The sequence below is a fragment of the Typopeltis vanoorti genome, chromosome 2 (genome assembly GCF_054136105.1).
Source record: "Typopeltis vanoorti isolate ZY-2024b chromosome 2, IOZ_Tvanoo_1.0, whole genome shotgun sequence".
Taxonomy (NCBI): domain Eukaryota; kingdom Metazoa; phylum Arthropoda; class Arachnida; order Uropygi; family Thelyphonidae; genus Typopeltis; species Typopeltis vanoorti.
The window spans coordinates 185,765,071-185,778,719 of record NC_143550.1 but is presented as its reverse complement, the minus strand read 5'-3'; positions in this window follow the sequence as shown (position 1 = coordinate 185,778,719).

Sequence of the window (13,649 nt, the reverse complement as noted above, 5' to 3'; positions counted from 1 at the left end):
GAGGTGGCAGGGAAGGGGGAAGAGGGAATGGCCATTTCGTGTTCTGAGCACTCAGAATGGGATTTTCGAAAAGTTACGTTCGAATATTTAAAACGTCAAAATGGAGGACTCGGTTAAGGGCGAACGCAGTTTGCTTAGAAAGGAAACATCGCCTCCGATTCTCCAGTTACTGAACGCAAAGAGTTAGTAAAAACATCAAACCCTGGAGTAATGTTTTAGCACGTTCTCCTCACCGGAATAGACTTTCATTTTCTCTCCTTTCTTGCTCATTCTTTAATTCTTCCATCTTTATAAGATTGTCTTCTACTTCATCCGGGCATCTTTTATGTGACCTTCTCCCGCTTTATCAACCTCTTGATCGTATCGCACGTTAAGCTTCATTCTTAAACTCTTTTTTAATTCTTTATGTTCGTCAGATATTTTTAATTTTCGTTCTCTTCATTTCGGTAACTGAGTAGCGCAGTGATTTCCACCCACGTGTGATCTCTTTTAGCCTTCGTGAAATATTCTGCGGCTTCACCAGCAGTTGCAGTGGTTAGAATTAAAGTCGTGAAGGATGAATGTTTCATTATTTTGTGTCTTCTTCGGTCACTTGTTACTTTTAAGGATGAAAAACCTATAAAAAGGCATTCTTACATGGGATTTGCCGAATGCAAATGTGTTTGTCATTTACTAGGATGCATTTCAATTGGATATCCAAATGAAATGGTCCGAGTTTTCTATTTCATTGACGCTACGCATCCCACTTTTATTTTCTCTTCTCATGCACTGTGATAAGCAATTGTCCAGATGAAACGAGTACAGCCATTCCTTCAAAATTAAATGGTTTATCTACAGCAGATAATGGCATGAAGTTGTGGTCAGCAATCCGCAGAAACATCTTCATAAGTTCTTCCACTACGTTTCGATGAATTGCGAAAATGCGATCGTGCTGAAAATCTCAGACGAGATGTGACAGAATTCGTTCTGTCTCAGAAAGCCACCATATTCATTCAGAATCCACTTTGTCTTGGAGGGGCACAATTTATCCACGAATTTCCTTTAGATTCTTTGACTCCATGAATTTGCGTTTGCTGAGTGCATTTTGCCGACGACACGAACGACTGCTTTTTGACTTCTTTCTCTGAAATTACGATAATTTCCTTCATATCATTATTCAAATGTCTGCATTGTAATAATATGATATCTAAACCGAAGTGGGACATTACTTTTGGAGGATCGGTGTATTTGCAATGTGCTTTATCATGGTTTGCAAGTGGGTTGGTTGCAATAAATCAGCGAAAGTGTGTTCACTAGGTGGCGCTGCTGTAATTTCGATCGTACTCTTATTCCTCTTATGAAGAAGAGAGAGACAGAGAGAGAGATATGGAGGGGGGAGAGAGAGAGATTAAACCCTCCTCATCCAGTCTTTCCTCTCTATGAGTAAAGGATGGGTGACGGATCGCATTTTACGGCTACTGTAAAATATTCTGGTGCGTTCCACTGCCATCTAGAGGGCGCTGCTTGACGACCATCCTAAAGCAAAACAAAGTACTCTCTTAGGCTAATGGACGACATACATTTTATGTTTAGAAGAGCAGGAAGTATCCGGACAGCTTTTTTGAATAGGTGGAGAGTGCAGTTCATTTCTCTTTTATTTCGACATACCACAGGTACTGCCATCTACTGGAACTCTTGTAAGTTTAATGCCTGTTTTGTGAGTTGAAATTTTTCAGATATTGTTGGACCGGGCAATATTTTCAGTGTTTTTCAACGGCAAAGCTAATAGAAACAAAACGTCATCGGGCTACATAGTGTGGGTGCTCATTGTGTTCGCTATTTTTCTAACTTAAAGAGCTAAATGAATTTTGATGATTTCTGGAATGGGGAATTTTCAGTATAATATCATCGTAGTTCTCCATTTATTTCTATATTATGCAGATCGAGATAGCACCTACATATAAATTGAACTTTATAAAAGCACAACTGTTTTTTTTTTTTTTTTTTTTTTTTTTTGTCGGTTGTTGAGCACATCTGTAACTTTTGAAAGAGTATATGCAGAAAGGATGGTGTGCGTGTGTGTGTGTGTGTGTGTGTGTGTTTTCCTATTCGCAATAAAATCTGAAGTGCCAAAGTTTTTGACACTGTTCTACGCATTACGTAGCTAATATTCACGTGGGTGAATATTGCTTACCCTGCGACTAAATCATGAAAGACGTTTTTAATATTCACGGCCTATCTTGGAACGAACTCACAAATGTCTTAGCAAATTAATAAAATAGACAAATGCAGAACTGTAATAACCTTCTTTTATCGTTTAGTTGTACATTGAGGTTAACAGTAGCAATCAATAACCTTTATTATTTATTCTATATTATATTATTATTATTTTAGCAACGCCTCCGAAGGTTGGTCGGTAGCATCGACCAACCTTCGGAGGCGCTGAGCTAATTTCCGCATAGGACGTGAGCAACCTTTATTAGGGCTTTGCAACCGAGTTCCTCCGATCCCCACATGAAATAGGTTAACTCCCATTGAACACATTAGTAGCATTTTCCCTACCTGAAAATTAAGGATGTCTTTCTCTAACAGAAGGGACAAACTGACCAAAGAACACACGTACTGAGAACAAAGAAAAATAAAGAGATAAGTTTAACCCTTCCATCACAGCAATAATTACGTTTGTGGAAGTTCGAGTTGAGACTTAATACGTTGAAAGATGCGAAGAAAGAGTTTTTGGCTCATTGATCTTTATTTATTTATTTTATTTTATTTTATTTTGTAGTTCTGAAAAGCTAAAGTAAACAGAGACGACGTGTAGAAGACAACGATACTATGACGCAGAGAACCATACAAAATGGAAATGCATCAATAGCAAAACGAGAATGCAAAATATTGTAGTTAGCAATGCAAAATAGAATGGAAAACGCTCCGCTCAATTTCTTGTATAATTCGTTTCTGTTTTTTTCTGAATTTAGTTAGACCATCATGGAATGAGGCTGTTGGTTGGCTTTCCTCCGCGAGCTCCGGCGTTGGTGAATATGTTCATGGTTCTGTAAGCGTTGATTAAGTTAAATATCCTTCGATAATGTTGGTTATTCATCTCTCATATAAATAGTTCGTGAGAGTAAGCAACTAATCCATTTTATAAGCGTTTAATTATGAGGAAAACAGTTACGGCCATTTCATTCTTTGTGGATTTTTAAATCTTTTAGATTTAAACCAGAGCCAATTTGGCGTTTAGTAGAAAGTTTTATTGAGTAACTGTGTACATGTTTTACCATGTACTGCAAAAAAAATAATAATAATAAAATAAAATAAAATAAATTAATTAATTAAAATCACTAAGTAAAAATAAAATAAATAAATAAAAATAAGAAAAATAATAAAAAAAAACAAACTCTCTGCACCTGTTTTGCATCTACTTTTATTTACTGTTAAAATTGTGCCAATTTACAAAAATAATCATTCCATACTGACGTAAAGTGAAAATAGAGAACGTTTGAATTCTGAAGGTTTTGTCACATGAAAAGAAAACTCATTGCAGGAATGCTTCATTTTCATGTTCATAAAGGCTTCCGTTTATGTCCCAAAGGAAGTAGGAAGAACACTTTTAGCTGTTTGGAAATGGAAAGGCAGCTTGTCTGCACTCCTAGTCATCGCCGATAGTTGAGTTCATGACTTCCGATGATTTTTGAAGACTTCAGAGAAGCCGAGAATGTAAAGCAGAGTTCTGTCGCTATTTCTTACCTAACTGGTAATATCTAAAAAAGTGTGAGATTTTCCTAAGTTATCGAGTTAAAACTCGGAATTTCCAAAAGAACCTCATTAAATGAATGGTTGATGAATACTGAAAGTGGCTGAAAAAAAAAGGCCTGGAAAGAGTTCCTCGAGTTTGCGTCTTGCGTCGTACCTATAACGGCCCTTTTTTCAGCCGTCAAGTATTGCGGAACCTAAAAACATTATCACAAGGCTGCACAGACACTTTCCTGACGCTTATTTAGTGAGATAAGTTTGCGTTAAAAAATAAGATAAATTCAAGATAAGAAGTGAAGTCTTGAAAAGGCTTCATGTTTTTAGAACAAATTAAACATTCCAAGCGACCTGCAGTTAAATTTTTGACCATCTCTTCAGCAGTTTTTTCGTGAACAGTTCGTTCTCCTGTGGGTATTCTATTAGATATCAGTGCTGCCAAACCTCCCCCCCCCCAGGCACACCATCCCTCGCTTTTTGCCATCCACTGGAAAGGCTTGTTATCCAACCAGAACTGTTATACATTCTCGAAATAGAAAAGCAAACTTCCCTCTTCTTCGGGCTATTTTTGACTTTATGATCGCAATTCTACACTTTCCCCCTTAACCACGAAGGGAAGTCAAGCTGGAGAAAGTTCGCAGTTTTATATTTCGCACGTTCAGAAGTGCTATGAATACAAAAAGAGGATTCTTTCGGCGACTTTCGCCAGCACGATGCTCCTCCTAATAGCGGCACTTAAAGAAAGGGCTTCGTGCAGGAAGTGACGTGCAGGAAGTGCGCTGGCAGCTGAAAGAAAATGAAATCTGTTCGAGTGACAGGATCTTAACTCCCTCAACATCTTTTCTTTCTTTTTAAGCTGAGCTCGCTATTCTCAGTTGGTGTTCATCACGTCGTCAAGCTTTTGGTGTTCTCGGTCGAAATGCTGGCACGTGACAGAAAGCGAATGTATCCGAAAGAAAAATAAATAAATAAAAGAAGAAGAAAACTTCGTGAGATGGAACTCTCAAGAACTGACAGCCAAAGCCCTTGGCGGGTTGCTTGGGATGGCGCATTAAATCGTTTATGTATGCTGCGTGATCAAAATATTAGTGCCACGAAAGGATACATCGGGTCGTTTAATACGATTCCCGGATGTAACCTGCATTCAAGGGGCCCTGTCGTTTAGGGATTTTCCTAAAGGACATGAGTAATCCTGTACTGCGTCTAATCTTATAAACGCCGAATCCAATCCTCCAGTGCACGGAGTAGCAACAAACTGAACACGGTTTCCATTGTCCCTTGCCACGCTAATTAATTTCTGCACCAGGTGGTCGGCAGCGTTCGCATCCCCAACATCGACATTACCAGCGAAGAAGAGAAAGGCTTTGGCGGTGTTTAGAAACCAGGATGGCTTTCGTAATCTGTCCCAGATGGCCACGCTCCATGTTTCATCTACGATGAGTTACTGCAGACACAGACAACGAACGCACCCGCTAGCCAATCAATACTCAGAGAGAGAGAGAGAGAGAGAGAGAGAGATCGCTCCACCCAGCACAAATGACATCCTACCTATGAAAACTTTGTGTAATCTTCCCTCTAATAGTGGCAAATAGTTCCAGTTGTGACAGAAAGATGGCGGTAATAAATTTTCGAAACTGATAGATTTGTAGCGCCATAAAAATGGCCATCTTATAATCTAACTTCGGCAACGGATATTACAGAGCGCCATGTTTAGTATGGTGTATTTACAAGGATACTGCAATGTGCAATAAATACACCATACAAAACACACCGTCCCGTAGATATTTATTCGCTTATTGGGTACTGCTATTCATAAAAAACGACAACGAACACGTAAATATCAAACAAGATGCTTTGCTTAGTAGACATACAGGCCTAAAATATTTAGTTCTTAAAGCAAATAAAGAAGCAACACACGAACATTATACTTATTTAGTACCAAAAATATTCAACACATTACCTTTAACAATAAGAAATGAAACAAACCCAAACAAATACGAAACTCTAATCATAGAGTGGCTTTGTTCAAAATAATGTTAAACCATTTAACTACTTTGTGTTATTTTGTTCCATCTCATCTCATCTTTCTTTTACCCTTTTTTATCTTGCGATGTCGAGGGTGTATTCATCATCGGACCTCAAACCGTTCACAGATAAGTTGGTCAGCCCTACTCCCCGCTGTATCTTATGTCCGTAGTGTTGAGTTCTCAATGCTGGTTTGCCTCCTATACAGGAGGCAAAAATCCCAGGATAAACTGGAAAAAAAAACCTACTGTCCACGCCCAAGACCGGCTAACTTGGCGATGCCTGAGGAAAATCCTTCAGCTCCTCACGTCACCGAAGGGAATCTAACCTAGGACACTCCTTCGCTTAATTAAATTTAAATTAAGAATTTAAATTACGAGTGAAATTTCGCTGCTAATCACAGAACGTTCCTGCATAACAACAGTTGATATCACACGCCCCATGAGTTTGATGTACGCGTTCTTCTGTATTTAAAAAAAATACAATTGCATTCGGCTCATTCCTCCACGAATAGTTTAAGTTGTTTTGTATCTCTTTTATACAGCCTGACGAAGCCAGGCAGCTACGTTGGCGAAACGTGTTGGTGTTTTTTACTTAGTATCAATTATTAAAATCCTTCGGCCAATATACAACCCGTTTATGCTAATTTCTTGCATTCATCAAATGGTCGAAAATAATATCGAATTGTTTCACCATTTTAACAATCAGTTATACATATTTACAACTATCATTTTAATATATTTAAGCGCTGTAACTATAGCATCTTAAATGTGATATATGGATTCCCCCCCTTTTTTTATTGATCTTGGATGAGATGTAATTTCTCATCTTTCATCCCCGAAGCTTATTTGTTAAGCTTATGTGAGGATGACACCAGTTAGTTGTTATTTATTGGTGTGTTTGCTCTGTTGGGAAGTAGGCTGATGTTCAATAGGTTTCATTTCACTACAGCCGTTGGCTGAGATATTCGCGGACGCGCGCGCACACACACACACACACAGACGACAACTTGGAATGTCTTGATGCGTCGCTGAACTGGAAGCCTGGACGAAGATATTGTGTTTCATTAAGTTTGTATGGTATTTTGGGTTTCTTGTTCGTAGTATCCTTAGAGCTCATTTCAGGCTATTGTAGTTTGTAAGATTTTTGTATTCAAAAGGTAATTTGTTTATCATGTCTGGGATGTAGAAGTTTCGCGTGGCCTTTCCGTAGTGATTATTGTATTTATATGTGATATAATTAGTAGTCTGAGGTCTTGTTATACGGTATGTATTTCTGACTGTCCTGTAGTTGGCATCGAAATAATGTTTTAGCAAAGCTGCATAGTGACATAAATGTTTTGCTGTCAGTATTTTGTGTTCTGCCATTGCAGTGTATATACGGTCGTTATTTTCTCTTTGTTCCCAAAAGATCAGTTTTATCATTTTGTACTGTTGCGACATTAATCTACTTAATTTGTAGGGTGCACAGAAAGCATACATTGTTATAACGTATCTTAGTATATTTTGGCATAGTGCTGTGTATATTAGGGTTTTTAGGCGTGTGGGAACTATATCTTTTAACCTGTAGAGTTTGCCACTTATTGTTCGGAGTTTGTTGTGTAGATGGTTTATGTGGCTATTCCAGTTCATATCTGCATCGAAGTAAATTCCATGATACCGTATTGTTTCAACCTGAGTGATTGTGGTGGTTTTCCTGTTCTGTGTGTTTTTTATGTTGGAAAGTGGATGTTGGATGGTTATATATTTGTAATCAACTGGTCGAGTCAGTGTATTTCTGAATATCATTAATTTTGTCTTATCTGAGTTTAGGTGTATGGAGTTTTTGGTGAGCCAGTCTATGAGCAGATTTCTGTTATGTTGCATATTTGTTTGGGCTATGCTTGCGTTATTATGGATGGATATTATTGCTGTATCATCTGCGTATTGAAAGATCTTATCTTTGAGTGGTACCTGATTAATATCGTTCGTATAAATGTTGAATAGAGTTGGGGAGAGTACAGCTCCCTGTGGTACTCCACAGGTTACTGGTAGCTCTCTACTTCGGTTTAACCCGATACGTGTCATATGATTTCTATTTTGGAGTTAGTTTGTAAACCACCTGTGCAGGGCCCATCTATTCCAACATGCATCAGCTTTTCTAATAAAATGTGATGTGGAGTGTATCAAATGCTTTCGTTAGATCAATAAAGACTACCATGGCAATTTTGTTTTTGTCTCAGGCGGTATTAATTACGTCTGTAAAGTCTTCCAAGAGAGATGTTGTTCCCTTATTTTTCTGAAAATCGTATTGTGGTTTGGAGATAATATGAAAGTTCTCTGTGTATGATGTGGATTTCTTTAGTACGATCCGTTGCATAATTTGATTGATAATTGGTAATGTGCTATGGGGCTGTAATTGCTGATTAAATTTCTTTTTCCATGTTTGTATATGAGTGTGATTATGGCAGTCTTCGACATACTCGGTATCTGTCCTGTTTTAAATATTTCATTTATCTATTTTAGTAGGATAGAGCCTAAGCTAATTGCTTGTTTGATATCCTTAAATCTTATACCATCAATTCCTGGGCCTTTGTTTGGTTTGATTTTATGTATTAAGAGAAAACGTCTACTTCTTTTACGGTTGAGATTCATAATGTCTGTTTTGATTGTGGTCCATTTGGAGGATGACGTTTTGGGATTGGGGGAATATTTCTGTGCAGTTCTTGGATGGAGTCTGCAAAGTATTGGTTAAAGTCATTTGCTAGATTTTGGATAGGTTTTGCGTCTTTCATGAAGCTGTGTTTTATGGTTTCGGAGGCGATGGTGGGAACAAAATCTAGCATCTCGTTGATCAGATGCCATGTTTGATTCATGCTGTATTGTGGAAGGGTTAATTTGTCTCTGTAGTAGTTTCTTTTTGAATTTCTTAGTTTTGTTGTAAGGCGATTCCTTGTTATCTTATATTCGGTTTTTAAAGCTGTGTTATTTGGATATCGCTTTAATTCTTTCCATAAAGCGTCCTTTCTGTGTATTTCTAGGTTTAAGTTTTGAGTTATTCAAGGATTTTGGGTTGTTCTTGAACGAATTCTGCCTGTCCTTTGAAGCTTTGCTATATATTTCCTCCAGTGTGAGTTTAATGTTGTTGTATAAGATATCTGCTGAATCTGATGCTAGGTGTTCCCAGTCTGTTTTTCTTATTTCATGGTTGACTATTCTTCGTCTATTATTGTTTTCTGTCGCTTTTCATATGTGGACATTGCATGGATATTGTCTTAGTGTGCAGGTTTAGAGCCGTGAAGGAATGGTCTGCTATGTTGCACTTTATGACTGATGCAGTGTAACTGCTTGGTGGTGCTCGGATGTTTATATGATCTAGGCAGGAAGTGGTGATAGTAATTCTGAATATTTCTTCTCTAGTACATGATGTTATTGTTGGTATTAGGTTTTACCATACATGGATAGCGTGTCTAGTTATTGTACAGTTGTTCTGGTTTTCGTTTGCAATATTTATGTTCATGTCGCCGTTTATCGTTAGGTATTTCGTTGAGTATATTTCTTGGCTTGAAATCCAGCCATTGAGTTCGTGCAAGAATTTTACCATTTTTAGGTTTGGTGGCCTGTAAATATCATTTAGTATTATGGGATGCTGTCTATTGGTGGTATTAGTGATTTCGAGGCAAAGGGTTTCAGAATATTCAAACTGATAGGCCGTTTCTTTTGTATAAATTTTTGTTCGATAAATATTAATATTCCACCCCTCTTTTTGTTTGGCGGCATGATCTATATTGTTGGAAGACTGGAGTTTGGAAAGCAGTCGCTTCGTCATTAGTTATGGATACTTTTGTTAGGACCAATATATCAATAACATCGGTGTAATTCCTCAGATAAGCCTGTAACAATAACCAATGTTTTCGGATGCTTCTGATGTTAATCTGCAGGATGAAGTGTCCTCTCGCTTGTACTGTGTGTTGTTTTACAGCATCAAGCATGTCAAAAGTGCAATTGCTAATGTATTCTGGTGTAATTTCATCTATCTGATGGTTCACATTTATTTTTGTTGTTTGATGTCTTCTTTTTGAGCTAATTAGGTGTATTTTGTTTCACTCTGGCAGCCTATTTATGTCTTCCGCGCTTTTTATTTGTGTCGACTTTGAAGTTTGTGACTTTCTCAAGAATATCTTGCCGTCTCTGATCCATAAAAATTTATAATTTTTTCCTGTTTTTGCTTTTCTTGATATATAATAATTTAAAAAAAAAAATTAATGTCATTATTAACTTTATTATTCATGCCTACTTATTTACATTATAAACTTGTGTATATATATCATATATCAACATACAATTACTTTCACATAAGTTATACGCATCTACATTGTAATCTTATGATCAATGAAACTTTACAATTCTCTTTGGAATTCTTTTTTTATAATAATATTTTTTTATATTTTTAAGCACTTTATTATGTCTTTCAAACATGTAATAATTACATTATAAAATTATAGAAATTACAAAATTTAAAAATTCTAAAAATTACATACATATAATAATAATAATAATAATAATAATAATAATTTTTTTAATTCAATGATTTTTGTCTTTAAAATTATGATTGCATATTGATGCATTTACAAAACATGTCGTTCTACTTTTTTTTAACAATGAATTTCATACAAATTTCCTTTTTTGTTTGTATAATGTGTTAATAACAGTTACTGTGGATGGTAATTCATAGTTTGCAATTGAATAAGATTACATTTTCATCAGCATTTATAATATAACAATATGTTATATTTTACAGTTTTTGCTTTTAATATATTTTAGCGCTGAAACTACAGCATTTCAATGTAATGAATACTTTTTTTTCTTTCTGTTGATCTCGGTTGAGATGTAATGTCTCAGCTTGCATCCTCGAAGCTTTTCAATAAGCTTATCAGAGGATGACACCGGTTAAATATTTTTTATTGATTTAATTTGTGTGTTGGAAATAGGCTGAGTTTGGGAGGTCAAATGAATGATCTGAAAGGTGTGATCAAAGTGAAATTGCCGATATATTCGAGTGTTATTACATCTGTCTTGATGGTTCATATTCATTTTTTGTTGTGGTCTTCTTTTTAAACTAATTAGGAGACTTTTTTTTTCACTGTAGCAGCCTTTCTATGTCTTCTGAGCTTTTGATTTATATCGGCTTTTAAGTCTGTGACTTCGTCAAGAATATGGTGACGTCTCTGATCCACAAGAAGTGGTAATTTGTTACTGTTTTTGCTTTTCTTTCTTGGTACAACAGATTCTAGTTGAATGGTGTTAAATATTCGGATAGGAAGATTGGTGTATTGTCTTGCAATGCATCCAGTGTCTCCCTGTTCTGCCCGTATCTCTCCGTTCATTTTACTAGGAGATACAGCACCACCTCAATCCTCCCTATTTTTATCCGGGCTAAGGACCGGCATAGCTGACAATTCAGACCTATGACTGGAGGGATTGTCTTAAATATTCCTGACTGTATCCGTTTGTGTTCACTGGGCCAGTTTGCCTGCTGGCGGGATGAAAAACCCTGCTGTCCACTCCCAAGACCGGCTAACTTGGTTATGGCTGAGGAAGATCCTTAAACTCCTCAGGTAGACGGGAATCGAACCTTGGACACTCCTTCCGCAGGCATATGGTTGAGAAGTGCATAGCCACCAGGCTAACCGCGCAGACACTGTGTAGTAAGTGAGGTATAATTATTTCACATTAAATATATTGTGTTCTGCCCTTGCTGCCGTAAAAGTGTGGGCTGTTCTCTTTGTTCCCAGGAGATCAGTTTTAGTATTTTATTTTGCAACGATTGTAATCTGTTAAGTTTGTTCTCTGTGCAGACTGCGTATCTCAAAATCTTTTCACGTAATGCTTTATAGATTAGTATTTTTATGTGTGTCAGAGCAATGTCTTTTAATCGATATACTTTGCTTGCTATTATCCTGAATTGATTGTGTCGATAATTCGTGTGGCTATTCCACCTATGATCGGCATCGAAGTGAAGTCCGAGTTAGCGTGTTGTTTTTACCTGTGTGATTGTTGTGGTTTTAGGATCAGCGCTTTGTGCATAGGAGGATGGATGCTGGATAGTGAGATATTTATTTTCTACAGTACCTCTTTGCTATGCACTGATCCTATACGTGTGATGTGGTTTCTGTTTTTCATGTATGTTTTGAACCACTACGACCTCCGGTTTCGATACGTCTTAATTTATTCAACAATGTTTTGTGTGTTAGTATGTCAAATGCTTTTGTCAGTCAATAAGAACGACTAATACTATTATGTTTTTATCTAATGCAGAGTTTATTAGGTCTGTGAATTCTTTTAGGAGTATTGTTGTTCCTCTATTAATTTTATTGTTTTTTTTTTTTGAAAACCATACTGTGTTTTTGGAATTTTTCAATGTGTGTATGAGGAGAGTTTGCAATACACAATGCACTGAATGATTTGCTTGATTACAGAAAATGTGGAGTAGTGTCTGTAATTATTTATATTGTCTCTTTTTCCATGTTTATGTATGGGATTGATTAATGCAGTCTTTAGTGTTTCAGGTATGCGTCCCGTTTCTAAGAGTTTATTCAACAGTTTTGGTATAACAGGACATAGGTTGGTTGAGTGTTTCTTGATGTCTTTTGGTCTGATTCCGTCTGTCCCTGGTCCTTTGTTAGGGTTAATATGATGAATTGCAAGTGACAGTTTTTCTTTTGTTACTGTAGGTCACAGCACCGATTGGTTTGCTCGTGGTCCTAGTGCAGAATATGTCTTTGTATGAGGAGAGAATGTTTTCTGCAGGTTTTGGAAAGGGTTTGCGAACTTCAAACGGCATTTGCTTGCGAAATGCTGATTGAAGTTGTTTATCAGCTGTTTGACGGATTTGGGGTCGCAAGCAAAGCTGTGTTTTATTGTTTCTGAGGCAGTGGATTTGTGTGTATTGTCCAGCATTTCATTCATGAGCTGCTAGGTTTTCTTTATGTCGTTCTGAGCTGTTGTTGATTTGTTTCTATAACAATTTCGTTTTGCAGTTGTAATGTATGTTGTTAAGAGATTCCGTTTTCTTTTGTATTCACTTTGTAAAACTGTATTGTTAGGCGATCTCTTAAGTTGTTTCCACAGAGCATCTTTTCTTTGTACGTCTATTGGTATGTTTTCTGTTATCCATGGACTCCGTCTGGTTTTGGAGCGTATTTTTATTTTTTATTAATGCTTTGTTATACAGTATATTTTATTAAATGTAAATTTAAGATTATATACAGCGTCAGCAGAGTCTAAAGATGTTATCTGCATCCAGTCTGTTTTTCTGATTTCTTCGTTTACTATAGTTTCGTTTAGTATGCTATTATACTGTTTTGCAGTCTCAGTGAGTTTAAAGCTCCTGGTTCAGTACGTAATTGTAATTCAGTGACATAATGGTCTGCCAGTTTGCACGTTATGACGGCTGCTGTATAGCTGTTTGGAGGTTTATGTGGTCGATACAGGATGAGGTGATTGTATTTTCGATTATCTCTTCTCGTGTATACGACCCTATTAATGGAGTTATGTTATATGCTGATAAGAGGTCTAGGAATTGCGATGTGTTGTTATTTATGTTCAGTAGATGTTTATATTTATTTCACCTAATATTATCAGGTATTCCATGACGCCTTCTTCGTCGCAGAAAGCTATCTGTTCAATTCATTGGGTGGTTGCGTTTAATATCAAGGAGTTCTCTTGTTTGATATTTTTAAGTCGGATGCGTATATTTTCCGCATAATCTATTTATTGTTTATTTCGATTACTTCTAATTTATATTTGCTAAGTAGTATTATACCACCGCTTCGTTTAATTTGTCTGCAGTGTTTGTTGAGAGTTTGGCCATTGGTAGATGGTTGCCTCTTCGTTTGTTGTGGATACTTCTGT